Genomic DNA, 12,583 nt, shown 5'->3' with positions numbered 1-12,583 from the left:
GTAGGTTGTGCCTGGAGAGGCCTGAAAGAGTGAATTTCAGTGAGCAAAGACGCTCTAATCACCAATGTAAAACCTAAAGGTTGCCTTTAGTAGGCTGTCAGGGTTTTGGAGCATAGTCTCCTGGGTAGAACGGTAGAGCATTGAGGCTCTTTTCTTCAAATGTCAAATATATTTGTGTAATATTGTGTGGTGCCTTTAGAAGGCCATAACTTGTCACCGTTGGAGCAAAGTGCTCTTGAAAATTGTGTTTTGGGAGATTTCTCTCTTTGTCTATCTAACTAAATGCAACAATAGCGATGTTAGGACATTTGTAAATTATAAGCTTGAAGCTCAAATTGTAACTTACCAATTCATGGTTTTTCTGTTTGTTGATTTTGTACCAAACTAACTCTGTACCTGAAATCTTGTTCTTTCACCAAGTGAATAGTTTTGTTAAAATTTAATATCTGAAAAGAAATATAACCTTTATTTTAAAGTTTTGAATTAATCTTTGACTATCGTAGATAGACCCAAACAAACCCGCACCTTCTTTCACCTCTGTGTTCCACAGAATACCCTGGAACAATTATTATTATTATTATTATTATTATTATTATTATTATTATTATTATTATTATTATTATTATTATTATTTCGAGGAGGGCATTCGACAATCAATGCAGTATGGGAAGTGTTGAATACAGCTAAAAGGGCACAAATGGGTAATCATTACTCTCGAAAAGTGACACTCCTTGTGACCCTTGATGTTAAGAACGCTTTCAACTCGATCAGTTGGAATGACATATTGGAAGCGCTTCAAAATACTTTCAAACTACCGGAGTATCTCATTCGCATAACGAGAAATTATTTGAAAGATCGTACTCTAGTATATCACACAGAAGATGGGCAGAGAGTGAAATGGCTCAAGCTGGTGCAGCTCAAGGGTCCATCCTTGGCCCAAATCTGTGGAACATAGTGTATGATGGATTGTTGAGGTTAGAGATGCCGGAAGACACAACGCTAGTGGGCTATGCTGATGATATAGCTGTTTTGATAGTTGCTCGAAATTTGGAGTTGGCTCAGTTTAAGCTAAATCAAGTAATGCAACGGGTAAAAGATTAGATGGCGAATCACAGTTTACAGCTTGCAGATCATAAAACAGAGATTGTTCTCCTGACAAGAGAAAGGATCACGACCGTCATTCCAATGTATATTGGAGAAACAGAAATCGAAACATCTAGAAGTATAAAGTATCTCGGAGTGATACTTGATAGCAAACTTACTTTTTGGGATCATATCAAACGGGTGACAGATAAGGCGGTGAAAACAACGATTGCGCTGAGTAGATTAAGGAGCAACGTTAAAGGTCCGAAGTCTAGCAAACGACGACTTCTGATGTCGATAGTTCACTCGACACTTCTATATGGTGCCGAAGTCTGGGCTGAATCTCTGAAGTTTGAAAAATACCGGCGAAGGATAGCTGCGGTACAGCGGAGATCAGCTTTGCGTATTACAAGCGCATATCGCACAGTATCCGAACCTGCGGTCCTTGCGATAGCAGCAGTAGCACCGATTGATTTACTTGCCTTAGAGAGGCAGGAAGTCTGGCGAACTCAAGGAGAGCTCGGAAAGAAGCGCGCTAAGGAGCTAGCTTATAGGCAACGAACGGAGCAGTGGCAGCAAAGATGGGAGGAAGATCTTTGTGGAAAATGGACTAAGCGGCTGATACCACGCCTAGCTGATTGGGTTGCCCGAGCTCATGGTGAGGTTAACTTTTACATCACGCAACTATTGACGGGTCACGGATACTTCCAGAAATTTCTACATAGAGTAGGTAGAGCGAGCGACTCGGCATGTATTTATTGCAATGATATAGACGATGTATTTCACACATTTTTCGTATGCTATCATTGGTCAACTCAGAGAAGATGTTTATATATTGAGCAAGGAGAATTGATGCCAGAAACTATTGTGCAGGCGATGCTACGAAACCAGGAATCTTGGGATCAGATAGCAGTATATGTAGAAGGCATCCTGCGTCAGAAAAAGAGAGATATGAATGCCCATGAACGACAGTAAGGAGAACTAAAGAAGAAGAAACCTGAGAAATTAGCACGACACCGTCCTGAAGTAATGCGAGAGCGGTTCCGGGGCGGAGATATACGGCGTGGGAAAAGGGTGTGTGGGTTTTAGTGAGTAGGAATGTCACACGCGTGTGGAGTGTGGACCCTCACAAGTGTCTAATGAAAGATTTCCCACACTTCCCTCGTTAAAAAAAAATTATTATTATTATTATTATTATTATTATTATTATTATTATTATTATTATTATTAACAAATACATCACAATTGGGAAATTTCCCAGTGGCAATGGTCACTTACAGTAATGTAATAATAAAGTAAAGTTAAAAACATAATTATCCAACAACAACATCAGCAGCTACAGCAACAACAACAACAACAACAACAACAACAATAATAATAATAATAATAATAATAATAATAATAATAATAATACAATGGAAAGAAAATATTACAAGAAATACTACTAATTTAACATTCTAAAACCAGCATCATCATATACAAATTCACACACAACTTAAGTATTTCCAATCCTTAACACTACGGCTGACAATACTATAGATTGAGCTTACCACTAACTTATCACTACAAGTTCAAGTTATAGAAAGTAAAGTTAAAACACAACAACCCCACAACAACAACAACAACTGCAACAACAAGAGTACAACAAGCAATTCCATGGAAAGAAAATTGTACAAGAAATACTACTAGTTTAACAATCTAAAATCAGCAGAAAATCACAAATTCAGTGTCTGTCATTTCCAATTTTTACTTTCCACTTTACACTAGCACAAATGATCTTGTAAAACTTTTTGATATTGGAAGGGAATCTATCAAAGACTGCTGCGGGTGATTTATTCTAATCCCTTATGATCCCCTATGTATCAATTTGAACATTTCTGTACCATAATCTGAGGCCACATGCGTACCAGTCACTTACCATGTAGATTCAGCCTTGGCAGGCCTCAGAGTCACTAACATTCACGTTATTCAAATTTTTGTAGAGAATCAACATATTTCAGAAACAAATAAAAACGGAGAAAAAATCATGTGTCCTGTGGAGAGGATTTGAATATTAATTTAAGGCAAAAGCTGAAAATATGAATTGATTGCTACACTGTAGATTTCAAGATAAAGTTTTCAGTTTCTGCTCATGAATGTTGATGCTTACAGAATGAGTTTTTCTCAGCATGCAGTGAACAGCAACAGCACCATCTTGATCAAGTGAGAGCGAGCTTCCCTTCTGCTGGGTTCAACTGACCAGGCACTGGAGGTGTTCTCAAGTCACTGTCAATTTCTGAAATGAGAATAAGGTGAAATTATCAGTATAAAGATAAAATATTCTCGTAATTCCTCTTGGTTGAACAATACTCTCCGTCATGATTGCTTTTTCAGACCTCACTGATGTGTTTTCCTCCCGGTATTTCGATAATACAAACCGTGCAAAGATCAGGAAAACATGTCACTGGCATGTGAAGAATGGACTCGACTGCTTTGATCTTGTCTATGAACATAGCCAGCCACTTCGCTGTCTTGCAACATTTGAGGGTTGAGAAAGGAGTTACTGCTACTGTACCAAATTTCAGGAAAATCTCACTTGCATATTGGAAGGATTTAAAATGTTCTTTCGAAATGAAAATAGCCCTTTTGTCACCTCATTGGACAGAAAAGGAAAGAAATTGGGAAAACTGTGAATTCAAACACAAAGGATAATGCTAGAACTCATGCAAGCTGAGATATAAATAGTGATGTTGATATTCGTTTATAGGAAGGGGAGCGTGGCATTGTACAGAAGTGAAACGCGGATGATAACTAGCTCAGAAAGAAAGAGAATAGAAGTTTTTGAAATGTGATGTTACAGAAGAATGCTGAAGGTGAGATGGATAGATCGAATTACAAATGAAGAAATAATGAATCGAATTGGTGAGATGAGATTGATTTGGCTAAATTTGACGAGAAGAAGAGACAGAATGTTAGGGCACATTTTAAGACATCCAGATCTTGTGCAGTTAGTTTTTTTAGGGATGTGTAGGCGGTAAAAACAGTAGAGGTAGACCAATGTATGAATATGACAAGTAGATTAGAGCAGATGTACGATGCAACATTTAAGTGGAAATGAAAAGGTTAGCACAAGATAGGGTGGCAGGTCACCAGTGACCTGACAAATTTGACTTTGGTTAGTCCCTGCTATGAAATCCAAAACAATGCGAGAGCACTTGTTGTGTGCATTAACGTTGAGGAGACATTTCGATGTATTTACCTCTGTGACAGTTTTCCAATTTCAGAAGTGCGTGACCCAGGAATGACCCCGGAAGTAAATGTTAGTTTCTCGTTCATTGATCTGTTTTTATGGGAATATGATGGGCATGTGTTACTTATTTTCACAGTATGCTTAGTAACAAAATAATATCACAAAAGACAAGGCTGTACATAGGGTCATCATCAGATACTGGAGAGAATTCACTGTCACTGTCATAACTTGTTTCAAATCATGAGCAATTCATCTGGGATCCAGTGCTGTCTAAACCTCTTTCTTTTCCATGCCTTCAGTGTATCAGAATAAGAAGGCTCCATGCCTAAAAAAAGGACAGGAACTTGCTTCTAAATATTATCTACAGAAGATAATAAACATATCAGTAACCACCCCAATAAATAAAAATCAGAAAACATATATCTGCTTACCTGAGGGTATTGTAGAAAGGAATAGGTTACACGAGATGTCAGAAGGGTGGTACACCTTGTATTAAACAACAATCTATCATCTGAAGGCAGCAATGTTGTTGGCTTTATCCACCATAACAGCGCAAGCAATTCCCATGTAAAAATATAGGTTAGACAACAATCCGAACACACTGTGACCCAAAGTGATATGAATGGAAGATGCAAAAAAATTCCTTCGGGTCACCGGTGGGCCGAACGAAACTAGCAGTATGCCTTGATCCTTTACTTCAACAGGAACACTATGTTGCCATTAGTTATCGGAAATTTGTAACAGGGATGTAGTTACTTACTCCGCAATTTTCGGAAGTTCGCACCCACGGATAAAAGTAACATGTTTCGGGACACATGGTGACACAAACCTCAAGGAACGTGTTAAGAGACCATAGCCTGCCTCCATAGCATAATGGTTAGGATGATTATCTGCCATCCTCGGAGGCCCAGGTTCAATCCCAGCACTGCCAGAGATTTAAGAATGCCAGAAGGGCTGGTATGTGGTTAAAATGTTACATGTATCTCACCTCCATTGAGGCTGTGCCAAAAAAAAAAAAAAAAAAAAAAAAACAGCACCACCTCGGTATGAGGACACGAATCAGTCTGCCTTCATAACATAATGGGTAGCGTTACTAGCTGCCATCCTTGGAGTCCAGGGTTCAATTCCAAGTACTGCCAGAAATTTAAGATTTGTAAGGCGACTGGTGTGAAGTTAAAATGGTACATAGAGCTCACCTCAGTTGGGTATTTGCTTAGAAGGATCTGGACGAGGACAAATGGATCACTACTTTGTGCTCAAAGTTTTGCTGATATACTGGATGTCGATGACTTCAAGGCCAGAAATAGATGCTGATTAATTTCAGAGATTGCCATGGAATAATTTTCAAATCTATTCAGGAGGAAGAGAAATCTGCAGCTACAGATGATGCAAAACTCTGGCATAATAATGTAATGCCATAAATTGCTCAGAAATACACCCTGGATGATGTTTATAATGCCAATCACACAGCTTCTCTCTGAGAAAATGTTATCTTTGAAAGGAGAGAAAAGTAGTAGCGGCAAAACAGCATTTTATCTTGTCTGTGTTAACCAGACAGGAACTCACAAGCTCTAACCCTTGGTTATAGAAATATGTTTAAAAAAACATAGATGAATAAGCGAATTGACCGCGAGGTTAGGATTTCATAGCTGTGAGCTTATATTTGGGAAATGGTGGGTTCGAATCCTATCGTCAGCAGCCCTAAAATATTTTCTAAATATATTTTGCTACAATTTGCTTCACGTCACACCGACACAGATAAGTCTTATAGTGATGATGGGATAGGAAAGGGCTAGGAGTGGGAAGCAAGTGGTCATGGCCTTAATTAAGGTACAGCCCAGCATTTGCCTGATGTGAAAATGGGGAACCATGGAAAACTATGGAAAACTATCTTCAGGGCTGCCAGTTGTAGATTTCGAACCCATTATCTCCCAAATGCTGTGCATCCTTAACTGCACGCAACTTGCTCAGTGACCTGAATATGCCTGTAAGTGGACTTCTTATCTGAGAATGCTGTCAAAAATTGCTAAAGAATTAGGGTACCATGAGTTTAAAGGCTTGACAAGTTCAGGATTAGGCACAACATCTCTTTTCAAAATGTCTGTGGTGAATCATGTTCAGATTTTACCATTTTTGGTCTCGGATTGGTCCGTATTTTCTAAGTTTATTAAAAATACCACAGGTAGTTGTAGAGTCCGCCTTGTGAATATTTATTATAAAAGTCTTCTGTACACTTAATACTCGTACATGTTTCAAAAGATATCCACTTTCTTCATCAACAAGCTTCAATAATATAAAATCAAAATGATCTTAGAATAAAGAAAATTTTGATTTTATAAATGTGAAGCTTGCTGATGAAGAAAGTGTATATCATTCGAAACATGTACAAGTATTAAGTGTATAAAAGATTTTTATAATAAAACTATTGACAGGGCAGACGATACAACTACCCATAGTACTTTTAACCATGTTCAGTTGATGAAAACATTGAGTCAGAGTGGGAAGCAGCACTTTCTAAATAGCGGACGCTTCTTAATAACGGACATTTTTTCCCCCCAGACCCATCTGTCATTCACAAGCTTCTTCATATATCCGTTTGTTCTTGGTACCGTAATGTAAATTCTGTCCCAGATCATTGAATTCATTGACTCTTTCTAAAGTGTTATTATCTAAACAGATTTTACTGGGGATAGGGTCCTCCCATTAAACACCATTATTTTGGTCTTTACAGGAGAAATTATCATGTTGAATTTTGATGTGATTTTCTTGAGATTAAATACTGACCACTGAAGATTAAGTTCTGATGATGCTACTTGTGCAACATCATCAGCCAACAGTATGACATCTAGATGTGCGGGATGCTGCATGTCTTTCATGCCTCCATTACTTTGTTACGGTGTTCATACAGATTATAGACAGCAATGGAGAGAGTCCACAACCTTGTCTCATACCTCTGCTGATGCTTTCCTAATTTTACTGCAATAATGTTGTCACTGTACATGTTGTTTAATTGTTGTGGGACATTATCTTTTATTAGGATATTGAGAATTCTGTTTCTGTCAGCTACATCAAAGTTTTTCTTAAAATCAACAATTGCGCCCAACAAGATCAAGGAGTAAAGGCGTATGGCTTTTAGTGCCGGGAGTGTCCGAGGACAAGTTCGGCTTGCCAGATGCAGGTCTTTTTTTGATTTGACTCCCGTAGGCGACCTGCGCGTCAAAGTGTAGTATCTGTTCTTATCAGCTTAATATCAAGGAGTAAATAAGCACAACAATGAATGATCATGGAAAAAAATACCTCCTGATACAACTGTTCTGTCAATGAACTATAAGGCTCCAACTTGGAATAACAACATGTTAATAATAATAATGTTATTTATTTTACGTCCCACTAACTACTTTTTAAGGTCTTCGGAGACGCCGAGGTGCCGGAATTTAGTCCCGCAGGAGTTCTGTTACGTGCCAGTAAATCTACCGACACGGGGCTGTCGTATTTGAGCACTTTCAAATACCACCGGACTGAGCCAGGATCGAACCTGCCAAGTTGGGGTTAGAAGGCCAGCGCCTTAACCGTCTGAGCCACTCAGCCCGGCATAACAACATGTAGCATGCTGTGTATTCCCTCGTGAATGTTCTCTTCAGTCATGAGTGCACCATCTACCACAGTTGACGTGGTATTCTAGGGAAAAGTGAATTCTCATTTTATGACTAAGTTAGAACATAACCCACCACATCTTGTGGTATGGGTAGATATGACGGCAACTACCTTGTTTGGTCCTTACTTTTTCAATGAGCCAGTTAATGCAATGGATTATTCAAAAATGTTAGATGTGATAAACACAACAGCTGATATGGAGGTCCAATGAATGAATTGTTGTTGCAGCACAATGGTGCAACTGCACACTTTGTCTTATCTGTGTGTGACATTTTGAATTAATGTTTATTTTCTTTTTAAATGTCGCACCAAAACAGATAGGTCTTTTGGTGATGATGGGACAGGGAAAAGCTAGGAGTGGGGAGGAAGAGGACATGGCCTTAATTAAGGTATAGCCTGGTGTGAAAATGGGAAACCACAGAAAACCATCTGTGGGGCTGCCGACAGTGGGATTCGAACCCACTATCTCCCGACTACTGGATAGTGGCTGCACTTAAGCGACTACAGCTACTGAGCTCATTTCCCTGCCTTATCTGATAACTGAGAAATTTTATGGTTTTGAAGGACATTATCGGCAGCAAATGACAATGCTGACCCAATCTACATCAAGAGCCTTCGCAGATGATATCACAAAGCTTAAGGAAGAAATAAACCACAGTTAATTGATAATTTCCAAAACTTATGAGAAACGTACTGGCAACCTACATCAAACAGTGATGTGCTTGAACATAATCCAGGAATGAGGAAGCATTTCATTAACTTACAGTAACTTACAAGAGTATTCACAAACTTTGAGAAACATGAAACTGCTTCAGGAGAAATGTGTGTTTCTTCTTCTTCTCCTTCTACTACTACTTCTTCTACTTCTTCTTCTTCTTCTTCTTCTTCTTCTGCCACTTTTCCCACATCTGTGGGGTTGCATCTGCGAACTATATTACACAGATGGATTTGGCCCTGTTTTATGGGAGGATGCCCTTCCCGACGCCAACCCTATATCGAGGGATGTAAGCAATATTGCGTGTTTCTGTGGTGGTTGGTAGTGTAGTGTGTTGTCTGAATATGAAAAGGAAAGTTTCTGGACAAACACAAACACCCAGTCCCCAAGCCAGAAGAATTAATCAGACACAATTAAAATCCCTGGCCCGGCCAGGAATCAAACCCGGGACCCTCTGAATCAAAGGCCCCAATGCTGAGCATTCAGTCAATGATTCCAACAGAAATAGATGTTTTTCTCCCTATAAAAATACTCTGAAATATTATAGATCGGCTTCCATACCCAAAAATCCTTAGAAATATATGATAAGCAATTGTAACCCAAATGAAGACATGGTGGAATGTAAGAACATTGGTTATTAAATGGGGAACTGAGCATCCTTCATCAAGTATTAATTGAATTATTTAGCAAGAAAGCTATCAATTCAGATGTGATATATGACAGAAATGACTACTAGAGCAGAGGGGCAAAGCATGGAGATGACCTGTATGTAAAAGTGCTCTGATTTGTTTTACTTGTTACAGATCTAGGTAGGTTTAGAGCTAGGAACGGTGCAGTTGCTCTTATGATTGCAATAGGTAGTGCGAGTGCAGCGCTCCATCTGGTATTCTTCGGTAGTAAACTGTTGCGTAGAAACCAACTGGTGTTTTCGCAGAACTGAATGTGTGCTCGCTTGCAGTTCCAATAGTGGTGGTGCATAACGGACGTGTTAGTGACGTAGTAAATACTGCTTTATAAGTATGAAGGAGGCGAATATATGACATATATACATTTTCATTTATCGTTAGTGTTTAATAATAATAATAATAATAATAATAATATGGTACCTAACGTAAAGCCATGGCCACCTATCCCTTCTCATCGTCCCATCCCCCCCCCCCCTACAACGCTCTTGTTCAGTGAGGCAAGTGAGGCAATAAATAATAATAATAATAATAATAATAATAATAATAATAAGTGGTTAGTGTGATTAGAGGCCACCTCCGGAGGCTCGGGTTCGATTTCCAGCTCTGCCATGGAATTTGAAAAGTGGTATGAGGGCTGGAACAGGGTCCACTCAGCCTCGGGAGGTCAACTGTGTAGAGGGGTGTTCGATTCCCTCTTCAGCCACCCTCAAAGTGGTTTTCTGTGGTTTCGCACTTCCCCTCCAGGCAAATGCCGGGATGGTACCTAATGTAAAGCCATGGCCGCTTCCTTCCTTCTTCCTTGTCTATCCCTTCTCATTGTCCCCTCCCCACAGCGCTCTTGTTCAGTGAGGCAAATGAGGTCGCCTGAGCGAGGTACTGGTCCTCCTCCCCAGCTGTATCCCAACCAACGGGCGAGTTAGCCGTGCGGTTAGGGGCGCACAGCTGTGAGCTTGCATTCGGGAGATAGTGAGTTCAAGCCTTCGAGCCCCACTGTTGGCAGCGTTGAAGGTGGTTTTCCCATTTTCACACCAGGCAAATGCTGGGGCAGTAACTTAACTAAGGCCACGGCCGCTTCCTTCCCACTCCCAGGCCTTTCCTATCCCATCATCGCCATAAATCCTATCTGTGTCAGAATTGTAAAAAAATAAAAAAAATAAAAAAATAAACTCCAACCCAAAATCTCGCACTCCATGACACTGCCCCTGAGGCGGTAGAAGTGGGATCCCTCGCTGAGTCCGAAGGGAAAACCAACCCTGGGGGGCAAACGGAAAGATGATGATAATAATAATAATAATAATAATAATAATAATAATAATAATAATAATAATAATAATGTACGTCCCACTAACCACTTCTGTGGTTTCCTACGACGTCGAGGTGCCGACATTTTGTTCCACGGGAGTTCTTTAATGTGCCGGACACCATGAAGCTGTCTTATATTTAATTTAAGAGCATCGTATATAATACATGTTCACATGCAATGGAATATAATTATTACTTAAACATTTTTACTAATAATATAATTGTAAATGTATTTGCAATCCACCTGCACCTATAGCAAACTGAATTTCAACAGATCAAAATATGTTATTCATGGCGTACGGTAACAAATAATGCGGCAATCTTCGAACGACTGCAGCATTTGAATGACAAACGTAGAAAAACACATGCATCTGTGGAATTAGTACTGAAAGCTAATTAGTAATTCCATCCAAGGTCACTGTTACAACATTACCCACATTAAAGCATTGGAATTTTCCGCCAGTGAATTCAATCGGAGGACTAGCGATGGTCTCCGAAGGAAGAGCGAAAACAATGCTGCTCAGCTCCGTTCCTACCGTTCCCAGCTCTAGGTACGTAACAGGCCTAGACTAGAACAAGCCTACTCTAAATTTGGAAAGCAAAAGAGCCAAGCATACAGATGACCTGTTTGTAAGTGTACGGTACAGTATTCTGTCTTGTCTCTTGTCTTGTCTTGATAATTTGATGGGCTTCGCGTGATAGCGGTGTTCCCAGTCGCAATACAGTATTCTGCTTTGCTTTATTTACTACAGTTCTAAGTAGTCTACATGTCTGTACTAAAACAGGCCTAAATTACTCTATAAATTCCACGTGCCATACGACTGGCATGGAAAAATACCGTACAAATACGATAATTTTTAGCATTGTCTTTGCATTTTCGGAAATGAGGGAGCTGACTCACTGGGTAGAATATTACTCTTTGCTACTCAACCTTAATAATATTACAAGGAAGTTTAAATGATGTCATTACTATAACCACAGACCCACCAACCCGCACCAATCTTGACTAATGGCTTTGTCATTATCTAGTATAATTTAGCTTTTCACGATGGCTTTGTCACTAACCGGACCTAGTTCCTAAGTTGGCAGCTTGGTGCACCGTGTCACGTCGTCCGCGATGAATAAACAAACAACAGTCACACCGCGCCGAGATGCATGCGCTCTAAGTGGTGAATGCTGATTATTGAGTAGCACATAGTAAAACTTTGCCAGCATGACGGTATGTACTTTAATTGTTTATTTATGGAAGTATTATTCGAATATCATGGTTTGAAAAACTTAAGGGAAAGTACTTACTTATTTGTAAACATATATACTGAGGAATTTCGTTTGCAAAGATCTCAACAAAAAGAAGTAAAAGAATCATTTAAAATATCTTAAGAAATCAGAACTTGGCCATTCTTTTGCAAGACGACGTACCAAGGCACCCACCAGACTAGACTGATAATGAAACACCATACACAAACGTTTTGTAGTAACGACGAAGCAATCTCTGTAAACGTCGTCACGCACTGTAATGACAGTGGTTGGTTACCATAGCAACTGCGACGCCTCATCAGTATGACCAACGTAAACATAATACAAAAAACAAAGTCTTTATATCCTTCGTGGGCTTACGGGTGAAATGCACCGCTGCGCTTTGAGTGGCAAACAATTTAAATTAATGCCATTCACCGCGCGGCGCGCACACATCTGCTGTCTTCTCACCGCGTGTGGCATAGCTGACTAAATAATAACAGTGGGATGTCAGAGTGTTTTATCCAACGATAATCAGCCAAATTATTCCAAACTTGCAGAAAGTGGTCATGTATTAAATAAGAAAAACAGTTCACATGAAATAGCAACTGCAAACGTGATAAGAGAGAAACGTTAGTTAAATACAAGGGGAAGAAATTAGAGAAACATTTCCTGATA

General features: G+C 39.5%; 1 protein-coding gene across 1 annotated transcript in view; it reads right to left on the bottom strand.

Annotated features, from left to right (window-relative positions):
* The window catches only part of Ccdc114 (Coiled-coil domain containing protein 114), a 96,274-nt gene extending 84,101 nt beyond the window's left edge, over positions 1-12,173 (bottom strand). The window contains exons 1-2 of the mRNA XM_067140567.2: positions 12,089-12,173; positions 3,233-3,358 (exon numbers count right to left, since the gene is read on the bottom strand). The gene's annotated coding sequence lies outside the window, so the exon portion shown is untranslated. The remainder of the gene's footprint in view (positions 1-3,232; positions 3,359-12,088) is intronic.
* Between the last annotated feature and the right edge of the window lie 410 nt (positions 12,174-12,583).

This window comes from Anabrus simplex, chromosome 1 (assembly GCF_040414725.1).
Source record: "Anabrus simplex isolate iqAnaSimp1 chromosome 1, ASM4041472v1, whole genome shotgun sequence".
Lineage (NCBI taxonomy): Eukaryota > Metazoa > Arthropoda > Insecta > Orthoptera > Tettigoniidae > Anabrus > Anabrus simplex.
The sequence above is the reverse complement of the archived record's forward strand: the minus strand, read 5'-3'. Positions and strand labels throughout refer to the sequence as shown.